Genomic DNA, 21,294 nt, shown 5'->3' on the forward strand with positions numbered 1-21,294 from the left:
CAAAACACCACATGTTTTTTATGCAAGCCTGACCTTTGGAACTGGTAGGGTCTCCTCTCATGCCTCTCAACCACTTCCTGTAAGACCTTTTGTGACTTCAGAGTCAGGAAATCTGTACTGCTAAGGGTGAGTTGAGAAAGCGATAACCCAAGGCAGCTAAGAAAGCGCGGTGCAGCTGTTTGTGGCCATTAGCATTTGCTTACACCGCAAGGGTCTGCAACCTGATACTCTCCAGATGTTTTGGACTACGGCTCCCATGATCCCTCGCCAATGCCTATGCTGGCTACGGTTGATGGGATTAGTAGTCCAACACATCTGTAGAACCAAAGGTTGCAGACTCCTGGCCTGCAGATCTGATAAGGGTTCCAAGATACTTCGAAGTATTTCTCTACTCTGTTTTTTCGCTAAGGGACCCTTTAGAAATTCTCTGTTGTACATGTAGTGAACAATTACCTACGCAAGGAGGCCGAGCAGAGTGTACACATCTCAGGAGCAAACAGTTGTTCACCTTAATGTTAATATTAATGTTAATGGACATTTGTACCGTGCACTATCACAACCGGAGTGGTCCCCTGGCGCTCTGGTAGATCTGGGGTGCTGGAGGTATGCGTAACGTTTTGAGAGACTTTGAGTGCTAGGGAGGAGGTGCTTGCAAGATGGTAAGCAAAGGAAACTGTGCATGAAAGGGTGTGCAAGAGTGTATGTGCAAGTCCAGTGTGAAGGAGCAGTGTGTGTGTGTTTGGGTATGTGTGTCTGCGCGCGGACGCGCGCTCACAGGTGCATGATGATGACGGAAGCGGCACGCGGAAAGAAGGCCCAAAGTGGGACAGCAGGGGGTAAAGGATGCACACGGGGCAAGAAGGAGAGACACAGGAAATGAGAGGGGAAAAAAGAACAAACACCTCTTACCTTCCCGCTGCTGATGCATAGAAGTGGCTACCGTAGGGCGACGCTGAGAGAGATTTCCGGCAGCAGGGAGGATAGGTCTGGTTAGGGCCTGACTACAACAAACAACTTTGGCGGCCATGATGTATTTGGCACCAAAAAGTTTCAAATTTGAGGTTCCCAACCTATCATGGCCGCTGTTTAAAAAATAAAGAATGGACTGTTCAAAGAAGAAGAAACAGAGAGGCTGTGTTGTGTTGGCAGTGACAAGGGTTTATATGTGAGATTCCCAATTCATCATGGTCAGTGTTTTTTTTTAAAAGGACTGCTTTAACAAGTATATCCACATTGGCACCAAATAAGGGAAAAAACTATTAAGAAAAACAATGTAGAAAATAAGTGCAAAACACATCAGTTTACCAATCGATAGGAAATGCATTAATGTTCGAAGGAGCATCTGCACAAAACAAGCTCTTTAAAGCAACATTTTCAACACGTCTCATGTTAAAGAGCCCAATTCGTACTTATAAAATGGCTTCTTGTTTTACAGAGATTTCACCAGGGTGCACTTTTGTACCATCGCTGGGAAGGGGACTAGCACCAGGTCCCTTCTGTGGTATGCCTCTTCAGCAGCTCTCACTGTGAGATAATGCTCTCTTAGAGCAGACCTGAAAGCAAACAAGTAGGAAATTGTGTCTAGGAAGCAGAAAGAGGAAAAAAAGGGGCATGAAGAGGGATGAACAGGGTTTAAAACTATGAAAAATGACTAAATAAAACATGAAATCATATCCACATTAATAAAGCACTGCAAAAAGCCCTCAATACCTATTTCATGACCTCAAGGACCACAACTCTGCATGTTTTTATTTTGACAGTGATTTGTTTTCATACAAAGGCATGGGCTTTCCAGTCCCTGTTCCAAGACCCAGTTACTCAATCCCTCATAAAAAACGACGTCCTGCAAAAAGTTTCAGTGAAAAAACCAATGTGTGTGTGTGTGTGTGCGAAGCGTTGGAATGCATGCAGCATTCCCTTTGCACAGCAAGTGTTGCCGAGCAGTCCTGTCGGCGAGACAGATTGTTTAACAGCAAGGCGTTCTCCGGTGCCCAGAGGGAATTACCTGTGCACATCACGCGAGACTTCACGCCTTCACAATCCCGTTCTGCTCTCGGATGCATTGTAATACAGCAAGCTCTGCATTTCAAGTGACTCGTTTATTGATCACGGAGAGGAGCTCATGGGGCTACACCTGCTCAGAGCAGGGCGGTTGTTTGATTCCTGTTGATGCAAACACGGCCATGCTTGACACTTCCTCACACACGCGCACGCGCGCGCGCCTCATGGCAGCACATGCATTCCTATTAGTACCATTTCTGGGCCCCGGGGGCTCGTGAATTTACCTGATAACATTTGAAACCGTTGAACGTGGTCCTACTTTATGTGTTTGAGCAGTGCGTAATCTCGAAAAGCGAATATCGATTTTTATTCTGCTCGAAACGATCCGCTTGAAGTTCGTCGACACACGGAAATGTAACGCTCGATTGTTCTGGATGCCCTAAAAAATATTGGACCTGATTCATGGAAGTGTTTTATAATGGCGCAATCCGATAGGAAAACGTTCTGTGAATCAAGCTCATTGTATCCCAAAAAGTGCACACATTTTGTAAAAGCTAACTAAGACAGCATGATATTGCATAGAGCGCTACTTAGGAAAGCTCCGAGTCTGGCTGTTATTGAGGACCAAACTCCGAGCTGATCATCTAATCCTGCAATTCAGTCTGTGTCCCATGCCGTACGTACAGTTTGTGTGTTCACCGTAGCACAACTTGGGCAGCGCTTCCACCTTTCCCTGGGGGACAGATTGATCACATGCAATAACCGAAGTTGAAATGCATATTATAGGTTTGAGGGCCGAGATGGCTCAGAAGATAGAAACAGTTGAAAAGTTTTTATGCTAGATCACGATCCACATCCTGATAGGCAGATTCAGATTTCATCTGTCTGGGCGTCGTAAACCTATGTATTTGACCTTTGCTTTTGCGTTAGTTAACATTATCATAACACCACTATTGTGCGATTTTAGTGTTCAGGCCATCCAAAAAAGTCACCTTCAAAGAATGCTTGGTCAGAAGAGGTGACTAGTTAGCAAAATGTTAGACAGCGCAACCCCAGTGTCGATGCTCATATCCTGGCTTTGCCTCTGATAACATTGTGATCCTAGACAGATCATGTTATCCCACTTTTCAGTGCTCTCCTATCGTCCGTGAAGCATTTTACATTCTCACATTCCGGTGACCTTGTTTAGACGATTGTCTACTGTTTCTTTTCATGATGCCCACTTGACTGGATGGGGTCCTAGACAGAAGAGCACTGACCAAATGTCACAGGCCTCTGCTGAGCACATTTTCAAGCCTGCTTATTTGATGCAAAAAATGGTTTGCTTTTTCCTGCAATCTAAAATGTTCTCCTATTCGCATCATGAATAACAATCTGCGAGTATGTCAAACAATGACTATAAGCAGGTGTAACATATATTTTCAGGACAAAGTGGCTCCTTAGGGGTGAAAGTGTGCACTACAAATACATGTTATATTGTTCATTAGACAGCCTCTTTTATTGTGTAATTTATTCTTTAAAATTATATAGTAAGACCCAGAAGAGCTTTTTTTTGCACTCACGTTAGTTAATATTCTGGTACTTAAGACTTCCATTTATGATGTAGAAAATAAAGCTACAATCATTTGCCTTTTGCAAAACTTGTTTATATAAGGATTTATATTTGAAATATTATGTTTGTTGATCACGTGAATTGTGTACTTTCCATAACAGATCCACAAAAGAGGGCATTATTTTATTCTATGAAAATCAAGCATTCACAACTAATTGCGCATTTCTGTCTGACAAGACCTGGGAAACAATTTGGTCAAGTGCCAAAATTGCAGACTGTGCTCAAATTGGTAGAGGGTGGGCACCATTCGGTTTCTCTAATTTTCTAGTTTCTAAACTAATGAAAGTACTGCAGTGTACAAATCATGTTTATGGAGCACCTTGGTCAACAATACCCTTGGCACAACGATATCAGATATACACAAAAAAGGGTAAAAGTTGCCCCTGAACCAATCGAGCGCTCTCTGTATCCCCTGATCACAGGTTGAATCAAAATGTACATTTACATTCAGATCATTACAATGCAATGTTCCTCATGGTTGAATTACGTCTCCCATAAGCATTGTTTTTATAATTCAGTCGCTTTATTTCTTCATAGAAGGCAGTGCACATTCAAACTAAGTGTCCTAAATCCAATGCATTTCAGATATTAATACGTCTTCAGGGCTAAACACTAATACAATGAGCAAATACACACACAAAAATAAAAAAAATAAAAGATATATGCAGACAGTATAAAAAAGACATACACAACAAAATTACACAACAAAACATCAGGAGAAAACATAACAAAAACAACATTTAGCATGTTTGTGAGTTCCAAGCATATTTAAGAAATGTATGTAAGCTGTTTTACCTTAAGATATGAATAGGTATGTGCTTGACTGTGCAAAAAGAAAACAGCGCATATACCAACACGTTAGCTTCATAACATACTAGTGTGAAGCACAATAGATCCCAAAAGAATGTTGATGGTACCTGAATGTTCTTAACAACCTCCACGATGTTAATGGCCACGTTCCACTTTAGGATCCACAAAGCACCTTCATGCCTTGTGAGGCGAATTTCTGTGCTACATAAACCTCCTACTTACCTCCCTGCCTACACCATACTTGCCCTGCATCCATGACCTGAGAGGCTTTGTAACCCTCGGTTGTACCCATGATTGTTATGTACCTAAACCTGATCTGACCTTAACTTCTTGCCGAAGTATTCTCCTAGTCTAGTCCTTCCGTTTGACCGGAGTGCCCAGGAATCATCCCAGATATCAACTGGAAAAATACCGCTCTCATAAAATAGATATTGTTGACAAAAAATATTAAAAAAATCTCTGCAAACTAGCTTCAGAAGAAGAAAATCCAGGATGAAGCAGACAGCCAACCATCTTTAAAAGAGATACAGGCAAGTTGCGCGTGATAGATAAAACCATTTCCACTCCCTTTGGATGCGTCGGTTGACATCCGCGATGGACAGCCAATCAGTATCAAAATACCAATCAGCGGCCGAGAGCAAGATCTAATTGTACATGTCCATTTAATTGTGTCACTGGAGGAAGGTACATTCTTGAGAGGATGACTGATTTAATTAACCCTTGGAAGGGGTAACCACACTTGTTCCTGCCACACCTGCAGAGAGGTGCAGGAATGCTACAGCCTATAGGAGGGGTATGCAGCACTCTGATAGGTGAAGCCCTGAGCCTGGCAGCCTATGCAGAGGCCTGAAGCGCTCACTGATTCTCTTGCATAAACATAAGTTGTGTTTTTTCTTAGTGTTCGTTGATGCAGTTTTGTCATTTTGCAAAACTCTAAAGTGCAGGTGTTACTCTCAACCAGGAGTCTCAAAATCTGGTCCTCGAGGGCCAAATCCCCCACATGTTTTTCAAGATATACAAATGGTTACAATTCTTGTGGAATATGTTCTAATTCCAATTAAGACATCATATAAAAGAAAAAGAACTAGCCGATTGTCGTGGTCTACAGGCTATTTAACTGGCAAAATCTTGTTTAGTCAAAGCAAAATTCTCAATATCAAATTTGTACTTGACGCTCCTAGGGATTACAGGATGCTAGTTCAGTTTGTACATTCCTTTTAAATGTTGCCTCTAATCATACCTAGACAGTCTAACAAGAAGTCACAATCATTGGCCCTCATTCCGAGATTGGAGGTAGCCATGGCGCTATTTGAGCCATGGCTGCCTCCAAAACCGGGTCCGGCACCGGTCTGGTTGAATGGGAATTTACCGGGACATTCCGACCTGTGCAGGCCCGTTAAGTCCCCATTCAACCAACCATTCCACATTCCCATTTGAGCCCCCATAAGGCTCAATTGGAATGGGGAAGGTGCTAATAACGGGCCCGCGAATAGCAGGCCCGTTATTAGCGCCCTGGTCCCTTAACGGGAGCAGTAAAGGACGTGTGGTCAGACCACACGTCCTTTACGGTTCCCGCTAAGAGACCTCGGAATTGGGCGGTAAGGGATTACCGGTCTCCTTACCGGTGCCCGGTATCCCTTACCACCCAACTCATAATGACCCCCATTGTCTTGCCATACTGGATAAATGATCATTTCACTTTATGGGCAAAATCCATGTGTGTGCGTTGCGGTAGTTAATCAATCGACATGTAGCTGTAGGCCAACATGTCTTTCAGTCCTGATAGGAGCGTCCTCAGTTTTTTAAGAAGTAGAAATTTGAAATGAAGAATTTTGCTTTCACTAAACAAGATTTGACCAATTAAATATGCTGTTGAACATGACAATAGAATAGCTCTTTTTCTTGTATATGCCTTTTAGGGTTGATGCCTATTACACAAGAAATATATCCATGTGTGTATTCATGTATTAGGGGTAGGAGTGCCGTTCTGTTGGAGTTTGCGGACATCTTTCGAAGGACAGTTCGTTTTCAATTACCCCATTTTATGTTTTGAGGATAGCTACAAAGATACATTTGAATACAATGAATCTAAATGAGAATGGTTTACACATTCAGTGGTTAGCCTGAAAACATGGTTGGGTTGGGATTCTTTAGGCCTGGACTTGCAGACCACTGATTTGATCCTTCATTATTCAATTTGTAAGGTTGAGAAAAGTTCAGTAGGCTTTTCCAGAATGTAAGTTTGTGAACTGCATCTTATGTCAGCGTGAGTGCTGGAATTATGTTCCCTTCCTAGCACCACATATTGTCATAAGCACAGGCGTGCGCTTTTTACAGCCAAGTTGGATATAAATAGTCGGAATATCCTAGTACCGTCCCTTCCCCTCGGCTTATCAAGTCTGGATTTCTGAGCAATGTATTTTAATCAAAAAGAGAAGATCCGTTTAGAAACTTGCAAAACCCTAATGAACATACAATTCTGCACATGAGTAAAAAATTAAATTATTTATCGCATTGATATCACTTGAGCTTTTATCATGAAATCACTAATCTACTGTATATTTTTTCCTACTTTTACAGTGATCTACCCATGTTCATTTTCAGTGCGAAGAAGCCATAATACCTTGAATTCTGCATTTTAAATAGAGCTGACCATTGAAAAGGAACGCAGAACACAAACGGTAATAATCACAGAATTATCATGTGTTATTTCGCTTCATTATTGCATGTTTTGCAGCAGAACTAGTCTCCAAACAAACCATGATAGTTGATGATAGTTGATGATGGGAGCTCGTGTTTATCCATGCATTAGGAAAAGCGTGATGTTGCTTGCAGCACTGCCATTGGTGAAAGTGTGCAGCCATTATAGACCCTCCTGGGAGCCATTTTGCAGGGCACTGGCGCACAGCAGGTGAAATCATACACAACCTCACTCAGCTGTTCACGTAGAATACAGACTGTTGTGCGCAGTATCCACAGATCACGTGCGCCGCTGCTTTCAAAATAACAAAGCAGCAAACGAAGAGGCCCCGGCTGTGAAAAAGGTACGACGTCCATTCATCACAGTTTTTTTTATTCGCAATATTTTTTGCCACAGATTTGTACTGCAAAAACCCATCGAAAAATATGGGGGGCGGGTGGGTAGAAAGATAAGGTTTCAGGACTAGATTCTAAATAGGTGGGAAGGGGCATTTGATGAGTTATTGCAGCAAAAAATCTGCAGCAAAAATGCTGCGAAATAAAAATGGATGGCGATGGAATGACATGGAACCTTGACAAAGTGATGACGGGGCCTGTGGCAAATAGGCGTTGAGGACATGCTGCCACATACCTCCACTCAATATTACAATGACTTGTGCAACCAGATAATCAAGAGTACCGACTTTAAGAGTTCTCAAGCATGAGGCTCGTCCCCATCATGCGCTCCCCAATAGGCAAAAAGTTGCAGGCAAAATGTCCTCAAGACAATCGTTGCTTTTTGCTTCCCCCTTACTGGCGCGTCTCAGGTTGCAAGAGTGAAGCAGTTGCACACAAATGAATTTGCCCTTGAATTGAAATGAATGCCATACACTTGTCAACCAAGGAGTCTCCACATGAGAACTGCAGGCTGCAATCTATTGTGGAATCTGGTGAAGGGCCATGCTTCCTACAGCGCTTCAACCCCATTACTTATGGCAGAAGGCGCTATGCAAACCTAAGATAACATAACTCACCCCCACAGAGCTGCATCACAAAGGGACTATGAGGTCTCTCTTGTGCTTTTTGACTGTGCCCATCTGCAGAGAACCTGGCGGCCAAGGAAGTGGTCACCGCGGAGGGTGGGTTGTTAAACAGCCCACCCTAGGAAATGCGATACAAGCAGGATGGGTACAAAAGCTGCATATTCGCCTCGTCTTGGCCCTCTCCTTTGAAGGCACTGCGCACGTATTAACGCTTCCCCTTGCCCATTGCGAATTCCACATGCAAATGCTTTGGGACGGTGGGCGTTTCGCGTTGGGGGGGATCTGGCATGAGGGGTGTTGGAGAGGAAGGGAAGGGGCATCTGCTGAAACACACAAACGCTGGGTGTTTATTCTGATTATATTTGCAGCTGGGTGCCTACTGGTTTTTCCACTCTGCACTCTACCCGCACACTTGCGTAGCAATCAATCCTGTGTAGAGTTTACCACTAGGGCAGGGTATTCCAAAACTCATGTCTGGAGGATTGTTATTTTCACAAAAATGGAAGAAAATACATCCACTCATGCACTACATGGAAAACATTCCAACCTGCACAAAAATAAACAACATCGATATTATTTGTATTTAATAGCTGTCACGAGATATTAGGCAGCCAAAGCAAGTTAGGGACCATCTACCCTGGCAATAATAGTGGCACACAATAAAATGCTTATTATTATACCAAATTCTTTTGAGGAGGGCTCCAACCCGTCTCTCACCCAACCTCTACCAGCACCCCTTTTCTCAATAGACCAGGAACCAGGCCGATGTGTTGTCAATGAATAATTTATTAATTCATTATTTTAATATTCAATCAGAACAAACATATGACAGCAGCCACTGATGTTGTGGCAACATAATACACAGGTTCTAGAACATAATCAGGTTAAAAGATACTTCAATGCCACACCAGTTTGTTGTTGTGAAAAGCAAAGCCAAATCCTTTCCCTCAAATGATTGCAGAAAGGTTAAGCGCCCCCCAAGTGACAATGGAAAACATGGGTTTTCAATTATCTGATACTACTCGTATGGACAGCTCACAAGGGTACTTTGGGCTGCTTACACTAGAAAACAAATAGGGCTTCAAAACAGACTAGCTAGCTAACATAGGGAATCCAATTTTAACACAGGCTGCACAGGAGAAATAAAAGTAAAAAATAAAAGGGGATATAATTCCAATCCGTGATCAGTGTATGATAGAGGAAGAAGGATAAAATAGGAAAAATGATTTTTTAAAGGGGAAAAGAAATATTTAGAAAAGCAAAATTACAAATCTCACTAAGTTTTGCTGGAGCTGGATATGACCGGCAAGCTCAAAACAATGAAAAACGAAGGAAAGGAAATACCAAATCTGAGCTCAGATCATGATAGAGGAAGGGGAATACTCTAGGAAAATCAATTTTTAAAGGAGGAAAATAACGTTTTAGAAACATTAAATTGTAAATCACACTGAATTTGGCTGGAGCTGGAAGTGACAGGCAAGCCCACATCCATGAAAAACGAAAGAAAGGCAATGCCAAATCTGAGCTCAGAGCAAGATGGAGGAAGGGGAATACTCTAGGAAAATCACCTTTTAAATGAGGAAAAGAAAGTTTTGGAAAAACGAAATTGTAATCCACACTTAATTAGGCTGGGGCTGAAAATAACACACACGCTTTCTACAAGGAGAAATGCACGTAGGAACCACGGTTTTCAGTGAAAATGACAGGGGCAAAGGGATTCTCACAGGGGGAACAACGGTTTGGGTTTAATATGGCAGATGCAAATGGGGATTTGGTTTTAAACACACAATTTACGGACAATTACGGTTTTAGTTCATAATGGGAATAATTCTTTTTAAGCAACACTTTAATGACTATAACAAAAAAAATGGAAGCGCTGGGGACAAGATGGTTGGTTTCAAATTGCAACAATCTTGATCTCTGATTTTCAATGGGGGAATTCATTGATTTACTAAGCCAACTATACTAACATTCTACACAGACACTAGGAGTTCTTAATTGGGAAGTGGCAAAAATACATGGACAGGCAAGGGATTCTTCCACAGGAAAACAACTTAACTATGCAAACAAAGAAAGGACTTTTCACAGGAAAGAGAACTATAATCAACAGGTCAACAAGGGAGGATTTTGTTACATAGGAAAAATGACTTAAATGCACAAATGAACACAGTACTTGTCAATGGGAGGGTTACCACAATGCACAGACAAATAAAATACTTTTCAATAGAAAAATCACTAAATTTCACAAACAGATAGAATAGAGGATGTTCCCTTATGGGGACACTCTAGGGTGGTGCTTAAATAGATAGGACTTGTTTAATCTATGGCTGGTGGTCTATACTTACAGAAAAATAGGACTTTTTGATCGTGAAGGGCACCAGGGCTTCATTGCAGGAACCATCAAAGGGATCAGTTAAGGCCTCCCACTGTCCTCCCAATCAGCTACTCCAGCTCCCTGCTTCACTCAATATTAGGCCCAATTTTCTGCAAGTATAGCTCTAGATAGCTGCACACCTCGAATTTTGTAGAGTGACTCCTCAGTTGAAGAGGAGTAACGTATAAGCCAAATGACATCACGCTGTGTCACCCTCCTTGCACAAATGATTAGGCAGTGGTTAAGGGATCTCTCCCCCTCTACAAGCTGGTAGGCACAGAGAATGTAGGAGTGATTTGAGCAGTGAGGGGAGGATACCCCATCAATCATATGACATAGGCAGGGGTTTGTATCTGCTTTTGTACCTGGAAATCTCACATTTTAATAAATACCTTTTCTCATCATGTTATGTCATAAATGGCAGCATTTGTAAATACAATATTTTTCTGGCAGTCACCTCACCCTTGTTTGATGACTGTGGAACCTATTAGTGCAAAGCTACAGTTTTCCCTCATGATGCACACATGCACAGATCCTTGATTATACTTTTGCCCCCATTTTCAGGAGCATCTCTTTAATGAAAGGAAGGGATTTAAAAGGCATTGCTTTTGGTCCTAGAGAAAAATTCTGCAGTGGGAGTTTGCACACAAATTTACATGCTGCCTGACACTGTTTTTGCCAAGATGGTCTCAGCCTTTCCAGATCTTTCTCAAAAGCATCATGAGGTCTCCCCCTCATGTGTGGCAGGGAACATTTTCAGCCCCCCCTCAGGTTTAGGTGCCTAAATGTTCTCCTTAGAGTTTGGGCAAGGGCCTCAATTTGCACATACTCATGCTCAGGCCTGTAGTTATGGCATTTTAGGGCTATTTCACCCCACATAATTATTGTGATATAGCTCAATGCGCTTTACACAAATAATGAAATAAACTAATACAAAAAAAGAATAAATAGATAACTCACAGCATTACATGCAACAAACATATACCAAAAACAATACAGTACAGTAAATCAGTAAGCATTAAGAGAACACCCTCCTTCATCAAAAAAATAACATAATGTCTGCCAAGAAAATAAAACACACTGGCAAGGTACCATGCAACCTCAACCTTATCACAAAGCTGTTGTTTGGCGTACTTCCATACACGATACAATGCTAGTTGGACAGAGACAGAGGGAGCATTCAAACAGTAAGCCCAAAAGGTGTCAGTTTTGATGTAATCATATGAGTGGACCAGACTACCCAAATTACACATATGTACTGGACTCAACTCTCTACATTCCCTGAGGACATGTTTGGCCGTCTCAAGCTTGTGCAAGAGCCTACATGTCTGACAGAATCGTTCCTTGGCTTCCATGCCTATTTGTGAACTGCGGATGGACAACAGCGGTAGTTCATTTGTTTGAAAAAGTAATAGGAAACACCTTACTTCAGGGTCTGGACACAATGGCAGGTAAGGCTATGTTTTCCTGTACAAGTGTATTATCTTTGATACAGCGTCTCATTTTTTTAGACCTGCTAAATGAGAATAATTCTTGTGCCAGTCCCATTGGTTGAGTTTCCTCTTGAAAGATACCCGTGCTTATAATTACCTTCAAATGTAATAATCACCTTCAAATACGTAATACATATTACGTAATAGCCACAGTAGGCACCCCAACCTTTTCATCTTGACCCATAAAGTGAGTCTGTTGACCTGGTCAAAGGTTGACTTAAAGTCAACTTAAAGTCAACGTACACCATGTATAAAACCGGAGCACCCTTACAATGTGCTTTGTGTATCAAACGATCAAATGCTCTTATGTTATGTGATGTTCCTGAGCTGACCCAAAATCCCATTTTGAAAAAGGGTGAAGAATCGAGTTAGTTTCAGCCCAGGATGTCGATTCCCTCAAAATCAAGGTTGCAAAGAGCACCCCGGTTACGTCCAACATGGACAGCAATCTGTAATTGTTTAAGTCCAGCTGAACCCCTCTCTTAAACACTGGGACGATCACAGACTACTTCCAAGAGGTTGGCACCAAGCGCTCTCTGTAAACACGGGCAAATAATGTTAACAGTAGATGGGCCCAATTCTCCGGGTCAGCCTTCAAAATCACATTGGCTAAGCCGTTCTGCCCAGGCGATCTTGAGGGCTTCAGATTCATAATTGCCTCTTTGATCACCTTCTGGCTCAATTGTAAGGGCCAGTGTTCAACTAAATCCACACGCTCTATGTTAGGTGCTGTGCTTTGGAACTTCTTTCTCATGTGAGTGGCCCAGACCTGTCCTTGGATGGGATTTATCAGTTTTTTCCCAGTGATTTTCTTAGACAGAGCCAATGTCTCCCATATTGCCCAATAATCTAGGCTTTGGAAATGGTGACAAGTTTGTCTCAGTTTGTCCTATTCACGTTTGCTTTATGTGCTTTCAACCAATGCTCTGTTTATTAGAAATACGTGCTATTTCACCAATAGCTACATTTGTCAAAACGATACCTCTATATCTAATTTAACCACCCTGATAGCCCTCCTCCTAAGCCGTTCAGCATTATGGATCTCTATATCGAGGTTCGGAGGTTTCTAGGACCGTTATCAAAAGCTGGAAGCTGGCCAACCATGCACACCTTGTGTGCCATATTGCTTAACCAAAGTTCAATATCGTTAGTTTGTTTTACCTTTCAAACTTTGCCAATCATGCCAATCAGCACGGAAAATGTCTGTACGCAATTTATCAACCTTGTGTCAAGACCATCTAAGGCTGGACGGCTGCCTTCACTTACAAGTCCCCACACATCTCATCACATATTTTACCATAGCCTAAATTAAGCTCTAATGTTAATGCAGCATTGTCACTGTATGGATTTTGTGTGATTTTCATAGATGTCACCATTGCCAACAGGGAATCATTCCTACTAAAGTAATCCATGGTGGACTGTTTATTACCAATGGTCCACGTATGTGTCATGGCTCGCTCCCTTCGCTCCCGTTCCCGCCACTTGGGGGCATGTTTTGGGGTTTATTCCCTACTGGACATTTCCTCCGAACCTTATGCTACAGTGTCCTGATGAATTGGGAGCGCTAAAACCTTATTTCCCAAATTACTTCCCTTCCGGATCCATTCCAGGTTTTTGGCAGCCAGCATGCTACTGCTGCTTTAATCAAATGACTATGCTTCCCAGAATGCCTGGCTCACTGCTTCACCTCCTCCCTTGCAGGACAAGGCTGGGTGGAGGATAGGCAACACCTGTGGCTGCAGGTGCAGCAGGCGGCACTCCTGAGGGGTGTGCTCGTTAAGCAGCTTTAAAAGCCTCAGTTTCCTTCAGTCCAGCGCTGGTCATTGTTGCTGTGTTCCTGTTGTGACTGGTCCCTTGTTCCTTGTTCCTAGCTTTTGTGCCTAGTACCTGGTTCCTGTTCATTGTTCCTAGCGTTTGTGCTTAGTACCTAGTTCCTGGTCCATTCCTAGCGTTAGTGCTGAGTTCCTAGTTCCTGTTCCTTGTTCCTAGCTTTTGTGCCCAGTGCCCAGTTCCTGTTTCTTGTTCCTCTGCCCTGACTTTCAGATTCTTATGCTTAATTGATTTCTGCTCACTGGATTTCCCTTTCTGTCTTCCTCTGACTGCAGGCAGCCTGTCTCTGTGCTTTACCCTTTGATGCTGCCCAATTCGCCTGTGTTTTCTGTTTCTTTGTTGCTGTCCTTTGCTACTGAAAAACCTGATGCTTTAGTCTTTCCCTTTATAGATTTAGCTTCCTGCCTCAAGGTTTCCTTTTGTGATATCATTTTCCCTGCTCCTGATCCTTACTTTCTATTGGGATCCATTCCATGTTTTCCATCTCACTTCTGCATTCATTTCCCATGGATTATTAGGTGTGGGTGTTATTGTAACTAGTCCCAGTGTAAATGCCCTTTTGTTTCCTCACTATTTTATATCACTATTTCTACTCGCCCCTTGACTAGGGTCTTATGTATTTAGTTTCCTCCACCCATTGCTGTTATAGCCTTCAGGGTTCCTGTTTGATCAACTGGGTTCGTGAGTTTACTGACATTCAAGTGGTCTTTCCGGTCCTCGTGAGTACAGTTTCTAAGTTCCTTATTCTGTATCATCCAGAGTGTCAGCTCACAGATCCTGTCCTTGCTTGCCCTCTACGTGGGTTTAGCGCTGTCAGTATCTGTAATAGCATAGTGGGTAAGGAGTTTGCCGACTTTCCTTTCAGTCATAAGGAGGTTCTAAGTGCTTACCCCACATTCCTTTTCATATATAGGTATTATTGTTTCTCCTGGGTTTTAGTATACACAAGTCTTGGGTTTTGTATGCACATATTTAGATTCAAAGTTGTACACTGTGAGATTCCGTGCACATTGCCTTCTTCCTTTCTTAACAGTATGAACCCCAGGATGATCTCCCTCCGTTCTCCCATTCAGCATTGCGAGTTACCATTCTTTAAGGTATGCCAACTTCTGTGCATCATGTATATTCGAAGGATGAAATTGCATAGCACATTTTTCATTTACATTTTTGTGCTTTGGAACGCTTTTCCTATCTGCACACCTAGAATTTCAATCTCCACACAGCAACACTAGATGTTCAACTATAAGGTTTCCCCATTGGATTAGAATTGAATGTAGGTACTGAAAAACTGTATCAGAAACCAAATCCCCCGGGGGTCGTAGATGTTAACGATCAGTAAACCTTTATGGTGACCACCAATTGGCAATTACTTCAACCACCAAAACATTCCCCCCAGAGTCCTTAGGTAGGTACACTGAAGACGTTAGATCGTTCTTGATAGCAAACAATAGTCCGCCTTTGGGTCTACCCCGAATGACCCTTCACAGCAGGTGACTGGTAAATAGTGTACCGCTGCAGCTCCGAATTATGAGGATTTATTCCTTTTTTCTGCAGCTGGTCCCTTTGTCTTCTGGGGAGTGGAATGTCTTCCATGTCTCTTGACCTTGGCTGTGGGTCCTGTCTCACACGTCTTGCTCTCTGTCCAGCCTGAATCAGCTCAGCTCATCTCTTGCTCAGTAGTCTGAGGCCTGCTGTCTTTTTCCTAAACCTTATAATGCAGTTTTCTTCATTGTCCATACTATGCTATATTCTCCATAGGTTAGTCACACTTGGCTCTGTCAAGTCCCATAGGTGCTCCTGCAGTTCCATAGATTTATTGGCATTTAAGCATCTGCAAGCTTTGCTCAGGATCCCTTGTGCCTTGTGGTTTCTGCGTTGCAGCATTTGGCTAATGGCAAAAGTAATAAAAGCAATGACAGTATGTATAGGTATCTGTCCCCTAACTATAGAACTGTACGCGCATGTTCTTCATGCATTTGAGTGTGTGTTTGTACCACAAAGTGCGGATGGCATGTGTGTTTCATGTCTAACGCTGCCATGTCGTGGTGTCTCTAACGACATCAGCAACATGACTTCTTGGTCCTTTAGCCCGAGCTGTCCATATAGGTGTCTCTGATCATGGCCTGCGGCTCTTCATTCACATATGGATAGATTTGTACCGCACCTGGTCTATATGACTGGCTGAGGGTATACCTCTCAATGTATTTATCGATCATTGGTGCACTTGGGATACATCCGAAATAGAATGGGTGATTCCGGTGTTTTCTGGCCTTCCATCTTGTCATGAACTTGATAGGAGGGGAAGGGAGTGGTGGCAGGATCCCGACTCCCTCTTCACATCTATCTTAAGATCAAATTATGCTAGGGCTCCTGGAGGATAATGATGTCATGTGCAGCTAACTCCCACATGAAGCCAGCATTGGTGAGTAGATGTGAGTACCCATACGAATTCCAACTTAGAATTGTAAGGCTTCATTTGCTTATACATGCTTTCGGTAAAAAGTGCTGAGGCCACTGCCAGAATTGAACATCATCATGGGTACCCCCAGACTTCACAGGCACCTTTGATTTCGAGTTTGTGAACAGTTTGACTTTGTTTCGTGGTTGTTGGCAAGTGCATTGAGGACAATAAGTCGAACCCTTCATACTTTCAGGTTTTGTGTCTAGTATTTAATGAGGCGTGATGACCCCATACCATTGCTGCCATTTCTGGTAAACAGCAGTGAATTCAAGCAGGCCTGGTCAAAGGTTCGACGAAATCAAAGTCACAAGAGGATAACAACCTAAGTGATGCTACCTTATAAAGAATACGCAGCGGCGGGTGCATTTAATAACAATAGGGTGATGATGCGAAAGCATCAGACCCTATTGAGATGATTACCTCCCAATAACTCCCAGCCTTAAACCGCATGGGGCACTGCCGCCGCTAAGGCTGGCACTGCTTCCTGGCATCCGCTCTCCATCACTCCATGTGGGCAGCACGTGCCCCTTTCCTCCTTTAATTCCAGCGGACCATGGACAAAGAAAACCAACTGCTGCTCCTAGACTGCTGCGTGCCTGTTGCTCGGCGGCCATGGCCATTAGAACGCAGCTGCTGGCAACATAGGCTCTTCTGAGCCCTCATCTCACCTTAGGCACCCTCACTTCACTCAGGCCCATAAGTGGGGCTTTTGGGATCAGAAGAGTCCATATTGTCAAGGCTGCTGACAATACTGCTTAACTATAATAGTGGAATGTTTAACGGCCATTGTGAACAATGGGTCTGGGGAGAGCCTTGGCCACTGTTATTATACATGTTCATTGCTCAGTGTCTCCTTAAGTCAACATTCCACAACGACAATGCTCACAGTGAGGTTCTGAACACTTGCTCTAACTTATTACTTTTGTTTTTTAATCTGTTTGTAACCTGTTGTTGTGATTTAGCCATATTAAAATGGCATTGCAGCCCCCAGGGAGAGGGCTGAATCAGGTGTTATCATCGCCCTCATTACGTGCCCTCGGATTTTCCATGGGCTCATAATTCGGGTGTGGGCCGATAACACCTGTTGCAGCCTTCTCTCCCGGGCTGCAAGGCCTCTTTCAAAATCACCTGCGACATTTACATATGCCTCTGATTCCAACGTCTGGAAAAAATGTACTTTTGAAACTCGCTTGGCAGCTACCAAATTCGAATTTCAGCACGATTGATCTGTGCAAGAAACGTATTTCCTCTTTTCATCGGTCGGCTCTATGAAAGAGGGCCTCCAGCCTTTGCTGCAGATGGGCCATTAACTGCAAACCAAGGGTAGAGATCTGAGACAGTCCGCTCGCTTATTTGCAGTGTCAACAGAAGTCTGGAAACACTTAGCAGGCACTTTGACAGTGTTACATATCGCTCTGTGTAATCTCTGAGGTGTCCCAGCTAGTTCAAATGTGTAAGAAATTAATTATTTTAGTGCCATGTGACAAAAGCTGTAAGCACTCTATAGATAGAACAGAGAGTACGTCAATTTTCAGTTGCCAGTGCTTTGATGCCAATGGCCCCTGTGTTTCATGGAACATGCTGTCCTTATTGTGTGTGGGGCTTATGTGTATGTATGTGAATCTGTCACCCGTGGAGAAAGCTATGAGCCACACGGTGTGTTTGACCAGTGGAGATCCAGCCAACCATTGCTTTTTGTGGCAGCAGAGTCTTGCTCCCTGGCAACGTCAATAGCATCTCCAGTGGAATGCCTCCATGAAGCCATATAGCTGGGGTCTGCAACCTTTGGCTCTTCAGATGTTTTGGACTACCACTCCAAAAAGTCACAGCAAGCAGAGTCAATAGTAATGGATCATGGGAATCGTAGTCCATACATCTGGAGAGCCAAAGGATGCAGGCCCTTGCCATATAGGAAGGCCTGTTGCATTCAAAGGGCCTTGATAATTTGGAAAGCTCATGGAATACAATTTTATGAGTTCCCCTTGTCTTATTTTCATTATCTCTTATTGAACTATAAATGGAAACCCAAAGCTTATTCCTCTAGCATCAAATCCACCTCACTTTCACTTTACAGGTCAAATTCCACTAAAATCTCTCACCGATGCCTGACCAGCGGAAAAGGCTTATGATTTATTGACTCCCACCGTGTGCCTCGACCCAACTAAGGTAACACACTTGACTGGGTATTCACCACATATGCAGCCACCATTTGCCTCCCTTTGGACTGGTCAGACCATGCAGCCATACATACCCTGCCCCATCAGAAATGTTTCCCCATCAGAGCCAAGCCAAACCGACCAAGACACTGCACCACTATTTCAAGAACTTCAGGGACATGTTTAGCTGCCCTGTCTTGATAGTATAAAGTAGTTGCAAGTGTGGAGCTGTCCTGCCACCGAAAGGGCCATACACAGGATGCATGGAGTGCCCTCTGCTCGGATATCCTTCGGACATGATTATAGTGTACTCCGAGACCCCTGGCCGGCCCATAGAGCCGAGGTTTGCTCAGAAGTACTTTATGACGCGATAGCTGCACCCTTGAGATGGATGGGCATGCAGATTCATTACTCCAACACCAATCAATAAGGACAACTCAATGGTTGATCAAAGGGAGTCCGTTTAATGACAAGTATAAAAAACGGGGCGTCATGGATATCAACAGTGATGCGATCGTCCTTCTCACTTCAACTCCAACAAACCTCAAACAAGTTTTAACATTTATACTCAAAACTCGTCATAATTGACGTGTAACACTCAAAAATTAACATGCAATTGTATTGGTTGGAAAAAGGTAACTTTACTTTTGGTACTATATCTGTATATGGTAACAGAGTGAGGGGATTGGGTAAATACTGTCAGGTGGGCCTCTAAGTCCTTCCTTCAAAAATGACTACTGCAGAATGTCACTAAAAGTACGACATCCTCTTGGTTCTACTAACTCTACGACCCTAGATTATTTGGTCCATTGTGATTGGGTTGGCACCAACCCCATGCATCATTTTCCACTTTGCTTAGCAGCACGCAGAATGATCGGCCAGGTGCGAGGTGCCCCTTTGTTACCCGGCCTTCCTCCAATTATGGTTACAATCAGTCATCACTTTAGTAGCCATGTGTCAATTAGTTCACTGTGGTTGGCCTCGAAACTGCATCTTCTGTCTGGAAAAGTTCTGATATCTTCAGCTGGCCTGGTGCCATGTATAGGTGTGAACTCTAGTCTCTTCTCTCTCGGCTGGTCACGTGATTCAGATGCCGTGAATTTGTCTAGTTTCTCTCAATTTGTGTATTTGATTCTTATTTAGCCCGCCACCTGCCTACTTCTTCTTATCTCAACCTTTCAGAGGCAGGATATTCTGTTCTTAGTTTCAATTAAATGTAGCTACTGTTCATCGCTTCTATTGGTATGTCCTTGGCTTCCCTGGCATGAGCTGCCTCTGCCGAGGTTCGATTCAGCCGTCTCTTCTCATTTTGCTGAATATGAATCTCTGCTTAGTTGGCCTTAGTAACTTGGGTTGGTTCTGCTTCGTTTGCAAAGTGGAAACATACTTATAATGAGGTACTTCATTTGAGGTAGATGATGTATAATGGCGCTTGCCGCACTACTTTTCTACTTAGCTTAGCAAGCTGCACTCTTTTCTTAGCTTTCTTGCAGTTCCAAGCATATTTACAGGTGTAAACTGGTTGAATATCTTCATCTTGCTTACAGCTTGAACTTCTTTGTATTTCAACATCATTATCCCCCTTTAGGTTCATGATATCTTTATTCATGGCGTTTCGTCTCTGTGTGTCATTTTTTGGTTGTCATTTCTTCGATCTGTACGTTAGTCCGGGCCCTCGTGACGTGACAGTTCGTCTTCCATTAAGGCCTTTTTGGTTTCTTCCGGGACAGTACTTAGGCAATCTTCATTTCATTTCATTTGCTGGCAGGGTTTCCTCAATGGATACCTTACTGTCCATGGTTTTCTGGGTATCGGTACTTCAATAGGTGTTGCTCTTCTAATAGGCACTGGGCAGAGCCCCACTGTGGCTCTCTGCTGGTTTATTTGCTCATCATACGTCACATATTTCGGTGTGAACGTTCCTGGAACTTCAAAATGGGCGACTGGAGTGCAGGTTTTATTTGGGACCTCCTCTACACTCCCCCCTCTGTGCGATTCATCAACCACTTTCACTTCTCTCTTTGGATTCATCTTACTTGGTTCTTCTGTACTCATCTTCACTCCATCGCCTGGGTTCATCCCTTCTTCGTCCTCTGGATCTGTACATGATGGTTTGAAGAAGTATCACTTTGGAGTCCAGATTTGTATTACTCCTTTCAGGCTTCCTGCTGTCCTTACGTGTTCGTCCTTATTCCATGTCATAAGTTGACATTGTCCATTTGGGCTGCAATAAACCCATCTTCCCACTTAATTTCTGTGCTTCCTGGGATAGAGAAATGTTGTTCCTTTTGGTGCGTGAATGCTGGCCTTCACAAAGTCTCTTATTTCTTCATCAGTCAGGTCTTTGGGCTTCCATCCTGGCTTGACGTCAATCATGATCTTCATCCCTATGGCCTTTGCTGCAGTCTTCTGACATTGAGAGATAATTACCTTGATAACATAAAACCCTAGCAGTATCATCACTAGCAGGTCTCCCAAGAACTTGAATGTGTCTGCCATCCACTGTGGGACCTATGAGAATAATGATCCAAACCAGTTGTCATCATCATCAACGTCGTCAGTTTCATCGATCATCTGGTTCTGTAGTTTTGTCAGCATACCTTTGGCTTCCATTAAAGTTCCATTTTCCTCATTGTGAGAAGGTATAAATGTGCAACATGAGTCTCCGATTTTTGCACAAACTCCTCCATCCATAGCTGTGATCATGTCAAGGACATATCTGTTCTGGAGAGTCATCAGTCGGATGGCTCTTAGCTCTTCCTTGATTGCATTGAATCCTTTTATGGTCGCGTTGATGGTTTGCAGTAACTCCCATCTGGTTATCTGGTATTTGCT

General features: G+C 43.1%; 1 protein-coding gene across 6 annotated transcripts in view; it reads left to right on the top strand.

Annotated features, from left to right (window-relative positions):
• The window catches only part of APBA2 (amyloid beta precursor protein binding family A member 2), a 1,066,227-nt gene that overhangs the window by 341,635 nt on the left and 703,298 nt on the right, over window positions 1–21,294 (top strand). For all 6 annotated transcript variants that reach the window (XM_069624922.1, XM_069624924.1, XM_069624925.1 and 3 more), the window contains exon 2: window positions 7,004–7,104. The gene's annotated coding sequence lies outside the window, so the exon portion shown is untranslated. The remainder of the gene's footprint in view (window positions 1–7,003; window positions 7,105–21,294) is intronic.

Source organism: Ambystoma mexicanum, chromosome 11, assembly GCF_040938575.1.
Source record: "Ambystoma mexicanum isolate Mex_15411 chromosome 11, UKY_AmexF1_1, whole genome shotgun sequence".
In the NCBI taxonomy this organism is placed as follows: domain Eukaryota; kingdom Metazoa; phylum Chordata; class Amphibia; order Caudata; family Ambystomatidae; genus Ambystoma; species Ambystoma mexicanum.